General features: G+C 50.2%; 1 long non-coding RNA gene across 4 annotated transcripts in view; it reads left to right on the forward strand.

Moving 5' to 3' along the window:
- Window positions 1-1134: 1134 nt before the first annotated feature.
- LOC132507742 (uncharacterized) overlaps window positions 1135-15889 on the forward strand; it is a 376375-nt gene continuing 361620 nt past the window's right edge. Inside the window, exon 1 of one of the 4 annotated variants that reach the window (XR_009536285.1) lies at window positions 1135-1497. This is a non-coding gene — a long non-coding RNA (uncharacterized LOC132507742). The remainder of the gene's footprint in view (window positions 1498-15889) is intronic. The other 3 variants (XR_009536286.1, XR_009536287.1, XR_009536284.1) reach the window with 3 other exon arrangements.

Raw genomic sequence — 15889 nt, forward strand, 5'->3', positions numbered from 1 at the left:
AAGCCAGGTACAGAACAAGTGTTCCATGATTATAAATGAATCTGTGTAGTGGGCGGTACGTGGAGCATCACGTGAAGTTTTTTTTTTTTTTCTTTTTCTAGAGAGGAGAGCCATTCACTTTGGGAAGAAGCCACTGGAATAGGAGAAACTGCATAAGACAGGGGAGGGAGGGAGGGGCCCAAGGCCACTGGGTGGGTTAAAATGATAGGGGAGGTAAGGCACTGGGTGGGGGACAGAGAGGCAGCCTTCACTTCCATAATGTTGAAATCACACACTTGTGTGTCTGTCTTTTCACCGGACTGTGACCTCCTTCTACGGCTTGTATCCCCATCGCCTAGCAGGGCGCCCGGTTCCCCTAAGTGCTCCATAGATGATGAACTGAACGGAGGCAGCTCCTCGCTTCGGTCCGGTCCCGGGCTCTTGTAGAGAAAGCAAGATAAACGCATTCCCCGCAGGAGGCCAGGGTTCTCTTGTTCCTTTGGGGGAGACTACTGGGCATTCACAGGGGTAGTTTAATACTCCGGAGTGGAGGGATTGGTGCAGACAGCCGGTCCTCTGCACGGATTTGCCAACCTCAGCCCTGGGGGACAGCTGGAGACGTCGAAGGAGGTGGGAAGGTGCGTGCGCCCCTCTCACGAGGCCCGCGGATGCTGGTGGTACCCAAGGAGGCGCCAGGATCACTAGGGATAGAGCTAAGCCAGGGGTCTTCTGCGCGAAGTGCTCCCATCTCAGAGCATCCTGGTTCACCTATTTCTCCAAACTCGCCTTCCCCATCTGGCAAGTGGGAAGGCTCGCTGCCTCCAGGACCCCTGGGGGCGGGGCGGTGGGGGGGGGCAGAGAGCAGGACTGCTGAAACAGCTGCACGCAAGTGAATGGGCATCACCACGGGGTTCGAGCTGGCTCTCTCGGGCCGCGGCGCGAGCGCGGCCAGGTTCCCCAGCCCCGTGCGGAGCGTGCCCTCCCCGCACCGTCTGGGCCCCCGGCGGCCCAGGCCCTCCCCGCCTCCGCGCGCGGCCCTCCGCGGCAAGATGTCCCGAGCTGCTCCGGTCGCGGGCGGAGGGGCTCGCGGGGCGGCGGGCCGGGCGGCGGGGAGCTGAGGGGCGCGGGCAGCGCTGAGGCCGAGGACGCACGCGGCCAGTCGGGCGGCGCGCGCTTTCCCCTCCCCCGCAGCCCGGAGCGCGAGCCGCCGTGACGTCACGGGCCGCCCTCCAGCCCCGCGCTCCAGCGGGCCGAGCGCGTGCGGCCGCCGAGCACATGGGCCCGCGGGCCGGGCGGACTCCGGGCGGCTGGGACCCGGAGTATCAGCGAGGGGCCGCGAGCGAGGGTGGGCCCCGGCACGCGCCCGGAACCCCCTGAGTGGATTTCCACGCGGAGAGGCTGTTGGCGGCCCCGGTGACCTGCGGAGACACGGCTGAATCCACCTTCCAGTAAGTTAGAATTCTGTCCTCTGCCTTTCTGGAAACTCGGAAGCCTCGGCCTTGCGGGTCGGGATGCGTGGTGAGTAACTGGACGGAAGGAAGGAGCTTTCGGATGCCAATGGGTGTGTTCACCGTGCACTTTTCTCATCCCCAGACTCTGGACTGGCAGCGAGTTTGGGCGTTTGGGGTGGGGGGAGGGGAAGAGGGTGACATCAAATGGCCCTTGCAGGGAGATAATTCTGGATTTGTGCTCTTGCTGAAAAGCGTGTTATTATCTAACCTCCCAATATAGACCCCCTCCCGTCGGTACGGGTTTGGATCCGCAGAGACGGTCTGGAGGCCCCTTTTGCTAACTGAGAGGTCTGTGAACCATACGATGCGACCTCCATCCTCTGACCGTCTCCTCCCCCTTAACCCCTACAAGGTGATTTCCGAAAACTCAGCAACTCTGTTTCTTGAAACTTTCTCAGCTTTTGCATTGCACTTACTGATTTGCCGGGGCCCTCGCACCCCTATCGTGGTAATTCTTTTGGCATGGATTGCTGATTTGGTTAGATTAATCCTCCCTAGGCTAATGTGCTCTTATTTATGCCAGTGTTTGTGGTCCGGAGTGTAGACTCTCGGGAAGGGCAGCCATGAGGCTGCATGTGTTCGGTGCGCGGATACACCATGAATTTTCCTGAGAGTTGGCAGGCATGGAATATTCTTGTGTTCACTCGAGCCCCTGATTTCAGGCCCTTCTGTAAGTTGGGAGAAGAGAGGAAATCCCTTGTGAGGGGTTTTAGGGAGAAGAGGGTGAGGTTGTGGTGTTTCCTTTCTGCTCTTCTGTTCTCCAGAGAGAGGCTGGCAGCCCCGTCTCATCCCTCCGTTCCCCCACCACTTGGCGTCCTGGCTACTGGAGCTGTTTAGTTGCTGGAGAAAACCCTGAAGAAACGTGTGTTTGTCTGCGGTGGCTGGGCGGGGCTCTGAGGAGGTAGGGACTGCATCTGCTCTGCTGCTTGTCATAGGGTGTCGCAGGCCTCTTTTGCATACTGGCAGCGACAAGTTAAGGCTTGTTCATTTGACACAGTCCTGTGGTCACAGCGAATCTCTCTAAAGCTCTAACCAGTGGAGAAGGGGGGTGTATGGATCCTCTGAACTCTGAGTGGGACTTCCTGAAAGATTTATTAGGAGAAAAACCTTCCTGGAAGCAGCAGAAGAACGAACACAGAATCTCTTGCTGGGCAGAGCCTCGTGGCCTGGTCTCCAGTATCTGGGAGCAGTTACATCTTGGAGGTGAGGAGTGCCTCGTGGTCTGAGGCCTTGGCACGAGGGTCCGACTGGAATTCCATGCATGGGTCTGGTGATGGAAAGGCTCGGTGGGTGCAGGGCCGGTCATAATGCTGTACCCAGTGAACTCCCCGGGGGGATTTGTTATGTGATCACATTTTTGTTTTGCCTGGTTAAGCGTGGTTTTTATTCTTGTTGTTGCTTTGCTGACTTTGAGTGCAGAATTTTGCATAAACCAGGCTTCCCCTGAAAAGTAGAAGAAATCAGTTTCTTTTTCTGGTTGCTTTTCCTCTCTCTTCCTCCGTCTCCTCTCCGTCCCTCCCCCATGCTGTCCGGTTTGTCCTTTCTGTCCAGGGCTGGAGCTTTTCTGGACTGGAAAGAGGGAGTTCTTCTCAGCTCTGAAATATCAGAACTCACCCCCTCCCGCCCCCTCCAGCCCCGCAACTGATTTCTGTGATTGCTGGTCTGAAACCCGGTGATTCCTCACCGTCCATATCCAGTTGATCTCTTGTGCTTTTAGCTTCTTTTTCTTCCTCCTAAATGGCAGGCAGGCAGGCTGGGTTTGGGGGTCTGTGTCCCAGGGCCTTCTGCCTGTCCGGGAAGGACAGTTTTCTCGGACAGCTCAACGAAAGAACCTCCTGGACGATAAGACAGCCTTCCTTTATTCCTCTTTGTGTGATTCTCCCTGAATTTGGTCACACCAGTGGCGGTGTTGACCCTTTCCTGCGGAAGTGAGGACGTGGGATAGTTGCTGGTCCATATTCTTTGGTGAGGTAGCCGCGGGCCTGCTAACGAATGGCCGCACTTCACTGTGTGTTAGATGTCAGATGGCTTTCTGGACGCTCAAGCTTTTTACTTTGTATTTCCTTTCCTAGTTGGCTGGAGACATGGCATTCTCCCTGTTTTGTTTGTTTTTTTTAAACTCCGGATGCTGGTTTGTAATCTCTGTAAGAGGCCAGGACTCCTCCTTTATATACCCTGTGTCTGCGGCGGGGTGGGGGGAAACCCTGAATCAAGATGGAAACAGAGCAACAACGTGGAATAATTTTGACCGTAGTTGAGTTCTGTTGATGGTCACTTCTACCCCTTCCCTAGAAAACCTCAGAAACTCTAGGCCTTACAGGAGAATGCTGCTAAAATGGGTCCTTTGACGGGTTCTTCCTCTCTCTCTTCCGTTTTTCTGGTCCCCAGTAATCTAAGGATCTAATAACAGTAATAGTAAATGATAATAATAATAGTTTCTTTCTTTGTTTTTTTGGCCGTGCCGTGTGGCACACAGGATCTTAGTTCCCCCACCAGGAATCGAACCCGCACCCCCTGCAGTGGAAGTGTGGAGTCTTAACCACTGGACCGCCAGGGAAGTCCCAATAATAGAAGTAGTTTCTATAGTAACATTGAAATCGTATATCAGGCCAAGCATGTTCTTCCCATTTCATGCTCGCTATAGCCTCACCAAGGCAGTTATGATAAAATGTCTAGCAGTGATGGAGTTCTTATGACGGGCCAGACTCAGTTCTAAATGCTTTAGATATGTTATCTCATTTAATCTCCCAACCATCGCATAAGGTATTATTATTATTATTATCACTGTTTTGCAGATGGGGGACCCACAGCTCAGAGAGATTAAAAATATCCCTACCCTCACCGCCAGGTCACACAGCTAAGGAGTGGTAGAGCCACTGGGATTTGGACCTGGGCCATCTGGCTCCCTGGTTCTCTAACCACTCCTAGAAGTTAGAGGACAGTGAAACTAAAAGTAAGCAAGGATGCTTCTCGGCCTGGAGCGGGAGGGATCAAGTGTGTTCCCCAGTCTGCCCTCCTTACCCGGCACAGATGGAAACCCCAAACCCTGTGTGAAGACACTGCCTGCTCTGGCTGCCGGCCCGTTCCACTAACGCTGGGGTCAGGAAGCCATGGGAGGGGGGGCTGCAACGTTTGGAAGATTCTGGACGGGGGTCTGGGGAGCCTGCGCAGAGCCTCAGTCTTGGTGTGAAATCTATGGGCATTTGCAAAACGCTACATCCAGGCGTCCTGCCTGGCTTTGTGACCAGCATATAATCACTGTGAACATTCAGAGCAGATGGGAGACAGAGCTCTTTCTGCAAATGATCACATACCCTCCCCCCCATCCCCTGCCCCCGCCCCCCAGACTATCTGAGTACCTGTCTCTCTCCTGCGTGTGTTCTGGTCCTGTAGCAGCCCTAACAATACAAGGATTGTGGTGGCCCCTCTCCCAACCCTGTCATTAAAAACGAAAACAATGCCAGCCCATAAACACAAGATTCACATACACGAGGCCAAAATGGTCTCAGTCACTTTTTAATTCCAGAATTCTGAATGTTTTTCTTTTATTTTCTCTTCCTCTTTTTTCTGAGGGGGGCAGGCAGGGGTATGGGGTGTTGTTTTGCTGGTGCCTGGTGGGTAGTCCGAGCCCCAGGGTTATTTGTTGACCTGCCTCTTTTCCCTCCTGGACCATGCATTTCTTGGGAGCAGCAGGGGGCGGGGAAGGGGTGGGGGATGCTGGCAATCATCTTCATCTGGTGGCTCACGCAGCCCTGGGACTTTGTTGGATCAGGTGGCTGTCAAGAACTGCTTTATTTTCAAGGAAACAAGCGATGCCCAGTCTCCAGTCATTGTCTTCTTAGATGTGAAACAGCCCGACAGGGTGGGAAGCAGAGGGTTTGCCCTGAGGGAAGGGACAGGGAAGAAAGGAAGGAAGACTGAAAGCGGCAGAAGGCACCTGGGTCGCCTTTGGGGCAAGTTACCTGACCTCTGTAAGCCTGTTGACTCGCCTATGAAGTGGGGATGGTAAAGCACCAGCTTCACCGGTGGCTATGAGGAGGAAATAGGGGATGAACAGCTGGCGGGTGTTCGGCACAGCGCCTGGGCTCCTGGTAAGTGCTCAGCAAGAGTTAGCTAATATTATTACTGTTACAATTATTGGGTTTTATTATTACTTCCTGTGGCTGCTTGGAGTGGTGGTTTCTGAATATGTTATAATGCGTAAAGGTAACATTCTGGTTACATAGATCATAAAATGGCAGTGACTTCACTAGTGTTCTTTGCAAGCATCTGAACAAAACACTGGCTAATAGATGTAAGAAAGAGATAGAAATGGGGAGAGGTCTCAGAAAGGACAGGAATCAGAGGGTGCCCCTCAGGTGTCAGCCTGCATTTATATGTATATATAAAGTTTTTTTCTTTTTTTGGCTGCGTTGGGTCTTTATTGCTGCGCGCAGGCTTTCTCTAGTTGCGGCAAGCCGGGGCTACTCTTCGTCGTGTTGCGCAGGCTTCTCAACGCGGTGGCTTCTCTTGTTGAGGAGCACAGGCTCTAGGCATGTGGGCTTCAGCAGTTGTGCATGCAGGCTCAGCTGTTGTGGCTCGCGAGCTCTAGAGCGCAGGCTCAGTAGTTGTGGCGCACGGGCTTAGTTGCTCCGTGGCATGTGAGATCTTCCTGGACCAGGGCTCGAACCCATGTCCCCTGCAGGACATTGGCAGGCGGATTCTTAACCACTGTGCCACCAGGGAAGTGCCGTCAGCCTGCTTTTGCAGGTTACTTCAGCTCTTGCTGCTGCTGAGAGGAGAATAGTTTCCCCCTCCCAGGGATGATGCAAAGCACTTAGCACAGTGGCAGTAAGCTCTTGAGGAAGATGTAAAAATGATTGTTATTATTGGTTATTCTTCAGGGCTCCCTTTCCCTGGTAATTTGGCCCTAACATTTGCTACTCTGTTTAAGATGGATTGGTTGAGCCATTCATTTACTGAGCAGTTGCTGGGTGGCAGGCACTGTTCTAGCTCCTGGAGATCCAGCAGGGAAGGAAAGAAACAAAAATCTTTGTCCACCTGGAGTTTCCATTCTATCCAGGCCACACAGTGGGGTCAGGGTGGTCCCCACAGGGAGTTGGGGAACGGATAGAGGCAGCGCAGGCAAAAACTACACTGACTCCTGACACCACTGTATTAGTAGATGTAAGGTGCTTAGCTCAGGGCTGCCGTGTGGTAGTGACTATGTAAGTGGTGGTTGCTATGTTTATAATTATTGCCTTCCTTTGGGGGCTGCCTCATAAAATAGCAACCTCCCTAACTCCCATTTCCATTCCTGAGTCTCACTGTTGTCCATAGTACTTGTCATGGACTGAATGTTTGTGTTTCTCCAAAATACATATGTTGAAATATTAACCCCCAGTGTGATGGTATTTGGAGATGGGGCCTTTGGGAGGTAATTATGGATAGGTGAGGTCATCAGGGTGGGGTCCTTGTGAGGTGATTAGTGCCCTTATCAGAAGAAACACCAGGGAGCTTGCCTCCTCTCTCTGGCCATGTGAGGACACAGCAAGAAGGTAGTTGTTTACAAATCAGGAAGAGAGCTCTCATCAGAAACCAGATTGGCCAGAACCTTGGTCTTGGACTTCCTAGCTTCCAGAACTGTGAGAAATACATTTCAATCATTTAAGCTACCCCATCTGTAGTATTTTGTTATGGTAGCCTGAACACACTGAGACAGTACTAATCGTTACCTGATATACTGTATATCTGTCATCTCTCCTGAAATTGTAAACTCTGTAGGGCTGAGGGCTTCATTCATTCATTCATTCATTTATTCATTTTCATTAATTCAACACATACTTATTGCATGCCTACTCTGTGCCAAGCAGGGTTCTAGGCGCTGGGAATGCGGAAAGGAACAAGAAAGATGTTGCACGAATGATGCTTGCATTGCAGCTGAGGTAGACATTGGGAACAGTAGACATAATAAACCGAGGACATTCACAGTGTATTTGAGGGTAATGTGTTCTATGGGAACAAGTGGAGCAGAGTCAGGGTCTGGAGGACTGGGGTGGGCTGCAGTGTTAAGGTGGCTTCAGGGCAGCCTCTGTTGACAAGCTGTTACTGGAGCAGCCTTGAAGGGGTTAGTCTTAGAGGATGGTGTTCCTGGCCCAGGGAAGAGCCAGGTTCGAGGCTGAGGGCAGGGGTGGGCCTGTGAGAGGGAGAAGCAGGATGAAGAACGGATTGGAGTGGTGAGAGCTAGGTGGACAGAGGTGGAAGGGGAAACCAGAGCAGTGTTCAGCGGCGTTGCACGTGAAGTCTCCAGGCCTTTCTAAAAGACTCTGTCTTGTGCACAGTAAAATGGGGAGCGACTGAAGGGTTTAAAACAGAAAGCTGATTTGCGCTGATTTAGCTTTCAAAATGATCTGTCTGGCTGCTGTGTTGAGAAGAGACTAAATCTAGGCCAGCAGTCAGGGCACCCGGGTCAAACTGCAGGGGATGCAGGTGCTTGGTCCAGGCTGGTAGTGGTGGACAGGAGCTTCTGGACTGCTCACTGTTGTATCCCCAGGCATCTAAAACTGCCCTATCCGATGCGGTAGCCACTACCTTTATGTGGCCGCTGAGCACTTGAAATGAGGCTAGTCTGAATGGAGATGTACTAAAATACACGTCGGATTTCAAAGACTTAATACAAAAAAAGTGATATATATTCCGTAACATCTTAAGGAAAAACCCGAATGAACTTTTTGGCTAACCCAATATCTCATTACTGAATTTGTTAACGTTAATTACGTGTTGAAATGGTATCTTGGATATATTGGGTTAAATATGATACATCACTAAAATTAATTTCACCTGTTCCTTTTTTTTTTTTTTAAAATGCGGTTACTGGAAAATCTAAAATTACCCGTAGCTCAAATTCCATTTTTATTGGGCAGTGTAGCTCTATGACAACGCCTGGGCCGTGATGAGCATTCAGTGAATCCAGAGTGAGTGAGTGAGGGCCAGGCACAGGGGATTCTGCACGGAATAAGGAACCATCCCTGTCTTCAAGAAGCTCCCAGTGTGGGGACTTCCCTGGTGGCGCAGTGGTTAAGATTCTGCCTGCCAATGCAGGGGACCCAGGTTCGAGCCCTGGTCCGGGAAGATCCCACATGAGGCAGAGCAACTAAGCCCGTGCGCGACAAGTACTGAGCCCATGAGCCACAACTGCTGAGCCCGCGTGCCACAACTACTGAAGCCCGTGCTCCGCAGCAAGAGAAGCCACCGCAATGAGAAGCACGTGCACTGCAACAAAGAGTAGCCCCCGCTCGCCGCAGCTAGAGGAAGCCCGTGCGCAGCAACGACTGCTGACCAGAGCGGCTGGGAGGCAGGGAAGACAGGTGGAAATGGAGCTGCAGGCAACTAGATCTGGTGTGGCTGAGAAGGCTGGAGCAGGAGGGACGTGGGAGATAGGTCTCCAGTCTTAGTGAGGGCCTTGCAGACAGGGAACAGAGAGCTGAGGACCCTGGGCCTTGGGACTGTGGCTGAGGTGGGAGAGGCAGGAGTGGCCAGTGGGTCAGCCCCACCTGCTGGCCCACTGGCCACTTAATGACCAGCAGAAGTGATTTAAATGGGTCCTGCCAACCCTGGGATTGTAACCAGGAGTAAATTCCCAGGTTTACATTTAGAAGGATAACAAATGTAATAGAGGATGGCTCTTAGGAGGGAGGTACCTGAAATGGCCCTGGGTGGACAACTGTAATTAGGGAAATTTGAATTATCTTTCCTCCGATGAAAAAAATACAAGCTTATCTCTAAAATTCTGGGGGGAAACGTCTATAAAGATAAGTATTATTTCTTGAGTTAAATCCAATCACTGTTTTGTCTTTACTGTTGCTTTTTTTAAAAAAGGTTGTAATTATGGTATGTATCAATATGTTTGTGTCCTGGCTTTTCTTAGTTATCATTAAGTTGTAAGCATTCCTGAATATTATTACATATGCTTTTGTCCATGTCATTTTTTATTGGGTAGATGATATTTCTGCAATGCTTAGCTCATAATAGAGCTACATATAGCTGACATATATAAGTTTTCTATTTTTCGTTTCATTTTTTTGATAAACCCCCTGTGCTAGGATTATTGCATCATAGCATCTCACTATTTATTTATTTTTGGCTGTGTTGGGTCTTCGTTGCTGCACACGGGCTTTCTCTAGTTGTGGTGAGCAGGCGCTACTCTTCTCTGCAGGGCGCAGGCTTCTCATTGCGGTGGCTTCTCTTGTTGTGGAGCACGGGCTCTAGGCACACGGGCTTCAGTAGTTGTGGCATGCAGGCTCAGTAGTTGTGGCTCGTGGGCTGTAGAGCGCAGGCTCAGTAGTTGTGGTGCACGGGCTTAGTTGTTCCGCGGCATGTGGGATCTTCCCGGTCCAGGGCTTGAACCCGTGTCCCCTGCACTGGCAGGCATATTCTTAACCACTGTGCCACCAGGGAAGCCCCACATCTCACTATTTTAAAAGTTTTAGTTAAATATTGTAACTCATGAGATTTGCACTGAAGCTAAATTTGCTGTTATCTGGTGAGACACGTGATGTCTGTTGCTGTCCATGATACGCTATGTCATGAACAATTACGTATAGCGTGTATTAAATGCTAGACACATGTGCATATACATCATATGCAGCTGTATTAGCTTTTTCTTAACTTCCATTTATTTAGCAGATATTTGTGGGATGCCTGTTTTGTGCCAAGCACTGTTCAAGGTCTTGAATGTTCAGTAGTGATCACAACAGGTATGGTACCAGTTCTAAAGGAGCTTATTTCTTAGTGGGGAGACAAGCAAACATACACCAAAAAGTAACACTACTGTCAGGAATATGAAAGAATATGAAATCGAATAATGTGGAAGATAGTGTGTATGAGGTGAGGGGATTCACACTGAAATCCTACATTTGAGTGAGACACGAAGATTTGGGGGAAGTTAACCAGAGAAGGAGCAAAGCACAAAGGAGAAGATTGATAAATATGACTGTATTGTAAAGAAAAAAAAGACTAAGAAAAAAAAAAAAGAACAGCTTTAATAATAAAGAATAAAGAGTTCCCCAAAGTCAAACGGTTCTCAAAAGAAGAAAGCAAAATGGACAGTACCTGTGAAAGGATTCCAAATGTCCCTAATATAGGCAGGTGTACTGAGGTCTGATCTGTAGACACTAGAGTCCACCCTGTTTAGTAGACAGCGCTAGGTGGTTTGATAAATGCGCACAGCTGTGTAACATAGTCATGTAATCATCATCATGAAGATACAGAACATTTCCATCCCCCGCCAGAGTCCCTCCTGCTTCTTTGTAGTCAACCCCCTCCCTGACCCTCAGCTTCTAACAATCACAGATTTGTTTCCCGACCTCACGGTTTGGTTTTGCCTTTTGTGTATAAATGGCATCATCCAGGATGTAGCTCTTTGAGCCTGGTTTCTCTCCTGCAGGTGAGATCTTCCACGTAGTATGTGTCAGTCGTTGGGTGGATTAGGTTGCAGAGTAGTGTCCTGTTCTCTGGATATGCCACTGTTATCCATCTTCCAGTGGAAGGACACTTGCGTTGTTTCTGGGGCACATTTTTTCACGTTTTAAAATGTGCCAAAAATAGGAAGTCTGACGCAAGTCTTGGGGAGGCTGTGTGGGGCATGGGGTCCCCTGACTCAGCTGGTGAGTGCGGGGTTGCTTGAGAGACCAGTTGGCAGAACGTAATGAAATCAAAACATACGTGCAGCCCCATGCCTCGGTACATTTGAGAATTCACAGCTCATGTTATGTGTTGTTGAAGGATACTTCGAGGTGGGTGTGAATGTCTAAAAGAAAATGGACTGGAAGGATCTAGATCAAATTCACTCTCATCCTCCTGGGAGGGAGGAGAGGATGGGGCTGGTGGTGACGGTCAAAGGCTACTTTAACTTTACCTTTCATGTTTTATAAAAGAAGAATATAGGCACATATATCACTTCTGCATTCTGAAAACATATAGTAAGGAAAGCAGACCGTGTGTATATATGACAACACGTTCATGGTTGTAAATTCTGGGTTTTTAAAATTTCTTTTAAAAACTAGTTTGAAGGGACTTCCCTGGCGGTCCAGGGGTTAAGACTCCGAGCTTCCACTGCAGGGGGTGCGGGTTCGATCCCTGGTCGGGAAACTAGGATTTCACATGCCACCAAAGCAAACAAACAAACAAACAAACAACAAAAAAACTAGTTTGGGGGGAGGTATTCTAGCCCGAGAGAACAGCATGCATGAAGGACCCAAGGCAGGAAAAAGTTTGGAAAGTTCATGATGTCAAGAGACTCCTGTGGGTGGAGTGGAGTGAATGTCCAAGGGTGAGAGACACAGGACCTGGACGGGGTCCAGGGTGGGCAGGTGCCTGGTCTTGGAGGCCTTAAGCACTAGTCCAGGCCTCTGTGGGCTGCTGAGTGGGGCGGAGGCCTGGTTTGATTGACATTTTTGCTCGGTAGACAATGGATTGGATGGTTGACAGTGGTAGCTGGGCCCGTTTGGAGGCCGTGTGGCAGCCATCCAGATGAGGACCCTGGACCCTGGCTCTAGCAGTGGAGAGGGGGAGAAGAGGACAAATTCAATATTTATTTTGGGGAGAGAAAGGACTTCTGCCTGGAGGGCAAAGTTGGAAGGGATCCAGGTGGGACTGAAGAGGTAGCTGAGGACCTTCCAGTCCCCGTGAGGAGCTTGGACTTTATCCTGAGGGCGGTTGGGAACTGTGGGAAGTTTTGAACGGGGGCAGGGACGAGATCAGAGTGGCGTTTCAGGGAGACCTGTGCACATGTGGTGTCCTGGGCCTGGGGTCACTGAGGAACATTCTATAGTTAATGTGGCTGAGAATACACCAGTGACCCTCTGGTTGGATGCTTGGCTTTTCCTGTTTTTCAAAAGGAAAGAGGAAAAAGAAAAGGGCCTCTGTGTGGGAAGCTCCTGAAATTTACGGGAGAGCAGCTGTAGGAACAGGGGTCCCTTCTGGCATTTATCGTGTCGGGGTTTATCCCACAGTCCACGTAAGTAATCATTCATCCAACCGGGGCCAGGGGCAGCTTTGGGTCACTTAGCCAATCTTCTCACTGAGAGACTTCAAAGAGAGATCACTCCTATCCTTGTGGTGTATCACTTTTTACAAAACAGACGGTTGCATTTGGTCCAAGAACAACCTATGAGGCTAAGGCCAGACTGTCCTGGCCGGGTTGACGCTCAGAGAACACCTCCGGTGGAGACCTGGGGCTTCTTCCGCACGCTGTGCTTCTCAATGTCATTGCATCCGGATCACCAGCCTTGCAGCGCCGGTCTCCCCTCAGCACACTTGGGAGGAGATGGCCTCCCAGGAAGTGCTCTTGAAATAGAAGGGGAGCTCGGGGCTGCCCCCTGGCCTTTGCCTGGTGCAGAGTTCCCGTGTCCTCTCGCCACGCCTCGAGGTTGGCCAAAGGCAGTGTCTCTCGCCTGTCATTTCCCTGGACAGTCCATATGTGCTTTCTCAGCTAGAGACATTCCCCACATACTTATCCCACTTTTCCCTGCAAAGGGTTTTGAAAAAAACGAGGGGTGCCAAAGGATAGGGGAGATCACTGTATCAGTCATGGTAACGTGTGGAGGTGGTCTCGCAGCCGCGGCTTACACAGCAGCATACGACGGTTTTCACATTTTATACCTGAGCCGTTGCTGACACCCTTGACCCTTGATTATGCCACTCTTTCCCCTTTGGTCCAGCAGTGAGACCCGGCATCACTGGCGCCAGAACACCCTCTGGAGAGCATCCGCTACCGGCCCCAGCTGTCTCCCTGCTCCCACGCCTGGCTTTTAAAAGGGCAAACTAGATCCTGAGACTCAACGACTTAAAAGCTTTTATGGCTTCCCATTATTAGTTCGAGTACCTGCTGTATAATAGACCCTCATGAGTATTGATTGAATTGCTGAGTGATGTGAACCCAGTGATGTGTATCTGGGATAAGGACCCAGCCCTCACCAACCCTCCAGGCTGAGTGCTTTCTGCCAGACGGATGCCTCTGCTTGGGTCAGAAGGGAGGCTTGTCTGATTAGAGGCAGCTGGTGAATGTCGGTTTTGAATAATGAAGGTTTGGAATGGCGTTATTCTGTGGAGAGGGTGGGTGCCTGCAGATTCACTTCCGACAGTCACGTCTCACCCAGCTGGGGAGATGGGACAGGTTTCAATTCCTTTCCCACTTCCTCCTCTAACTAACTCCTGTTGATGCTTTATGACTCAGCCTAGGGGTCACCTCCTTCAGGAAACATTCCTTCATCCCCTCCATGCGCCCTGCGTTATCACAACTCACATCCTGTTGTATTGTGTTGTGGCCATGGATTCCCAACAGGGCTTGCAAACTCAGTTGCTTAGGAAGACGAGCAGATGATATAAATGCACCAGGTAGGAAGGGTGTGGACTGGCCGACAACTGGTCCCCTCTCTGGACCAGAGGCGGCTGCTCTTTGATTCCAGCTCCCCCTCTCCGCCTCCCCATTTCCCCAGGCCAGAAAGGAGATTCACGGCTGCCAGACCTTCTACTTTTGAAAGAGAAGCTGGGTATCATTCTTTTTTTTAATGAAAATTCTCCTGATTTTCAAATGTTTCAATTCAGATTTTTAAAGAAGGCTCACAGGCCAAACAAAACACGTGTGGGCCCGACGTGGCCCCTGGGACCAGCAGTTTGCAGCCCCTGCTTATGGCTCTCCCTGTCCCATTGCACAAGCTCTTCCAGACATGACGTGCTTTTCTGTGCCCCCAGCACCTTGCAGGGAGCCGGCAGGGCTTGGTGCGTGCTCCCTACTTAAACCCTTATTGACTTGGGTGCTGCAATAGAGCGCCTCCCGCATAGACGGCATTAACATTTTTTCCCTTAAAACTGTTTGCACGTAATGCTGTTCTGAGTTGCTTCTTCAGCCCCCTGCATGCTTTTGTGATAGGCTGTGTGTCCCTGGAAAACTAATCATTTCCTGTTAACTGTTCTTTTCCTTTTCCCCTTCCCTCTCCACCCCCTCAACACATGTTGGCCTTTTTTGGGGGGTGTTGGGGCGGGGGAAGCCAGACCTTTCGTATCCTGCTGGGCTCCTAAAGTGTTGGTCAGCTGTTATTAGGCAGTGGTGGTTTCCGGCTAGCTCATGACTTTTGCCCTCCAAGTTGGTGAGCTTTTGCTCATTTCCATCGGGGGAAAATGCGTGACTTTCAGATTTCTCTTCGTTTACGGTGAGCCGTGGTGGCAAAGTTGCTTAAAGAAACGAGCCAATCAGCTACCAGGAGGAAGCAAAGCCCCACCCTGTTTTGTTCCGTGTTTTCCATCTTGTTATCTGTCTTCACATTGTGGAGGCAAAATTCAACAAGGAGCTTAATATGTGCCTGAAACTGAGCAAGGCTCTGGGGAGCTAGAAAAGAACCGTGGATTTGATAGTCTGGAAGATCCATCCTTACCTTTCAGAGATGCAGAGGGAGAGCAAAACCAACGACAGTGATGATACGGTGTTAATGCGGTTATAGTGCAGCGTCACGTCCTTTATTTAGCATTATTAGGAGCATTATTTAGCTATAAAATGGCATCATAGAGATATTAAGCCCTGACTCTGTGCCACCGTTAAGAACTTGCCCATATTAATCCATGTAGATAATAACTATGAACTGATTACACGGAAAAATCACAGTGGAACAGTGACATCCAAGGACCCGGGATTTACTGTGCGTCTCACTTGCTGGTGCTGTGCTAGGGCTTGTAGCTACACTTGGGGAATCCCTTGAGATCCCCACCCCCCTAGTCCAGTGCAGGTATACAGACGTGTGCTTTTGCACATGGCGACGACACCAGGGTGAGGTCGTGGTTGTCAGAGAGGGACAGGGTGATGCTGGTTCTCAGGGGATGAAGCAGCTGATGACTGAGGTCCAGCTGGCCTGGGAGGCTTCTTTTAGAGGAGGTGAGCCTTGCGATAGGGTAATGGGTGGCAGAAGGAGAGGGGTTTGCCTGTTACAGAAGGGCTATAGTCTCTGTTTCTTATCTTGGAATGGGAATACTATTTCCTCCTTCTGGTTGGTTGTAAGGATTTGTACTAATAACAATAGTATGATTACTGACAACAGCTGGTGTTCTGTGAGAGCCCACTGTGTGATGGGCACAGTGCCAAGGGCTTCCCTTCCATTACCCCATATACTGATCAGCAATACCTTATGGGATAGGAACCATCATCAACCCTGTTTTTCAGATGGGACAAACTGAGGCTCAGAGACGTTAACTGACTTGCCCAAGTTCACACAGCTATTAAAAGGCAGGTTGGAACCCAGGTCAGAGTGCAAAGACTAGGTTTGGAACCAATCCATTAACCAATCTATTAACTTCAGGTACCCAGGAAGTATAAAAATGAATCCTTTTCCCTAAGAAGTTTCTTTTTATTCCCAGCTCTGCTTTCCCAT

The sequence above is a fragment of the Lagenorhynchus albirostris genome, chromosome 17, assembly GCF_949774975.1.
Source record: "Lagenorhynchus albirostris chromosome 17, mLagAlb1.1, whole genome shotgun sequence".
NCBI classification, from domain to species: Eukaryota; Metazoa; Chordata; class Mammalia; order Artiodactyla; family Delphinidae; genus Lagenorhynchus; species Lagenorhynchus albirostris.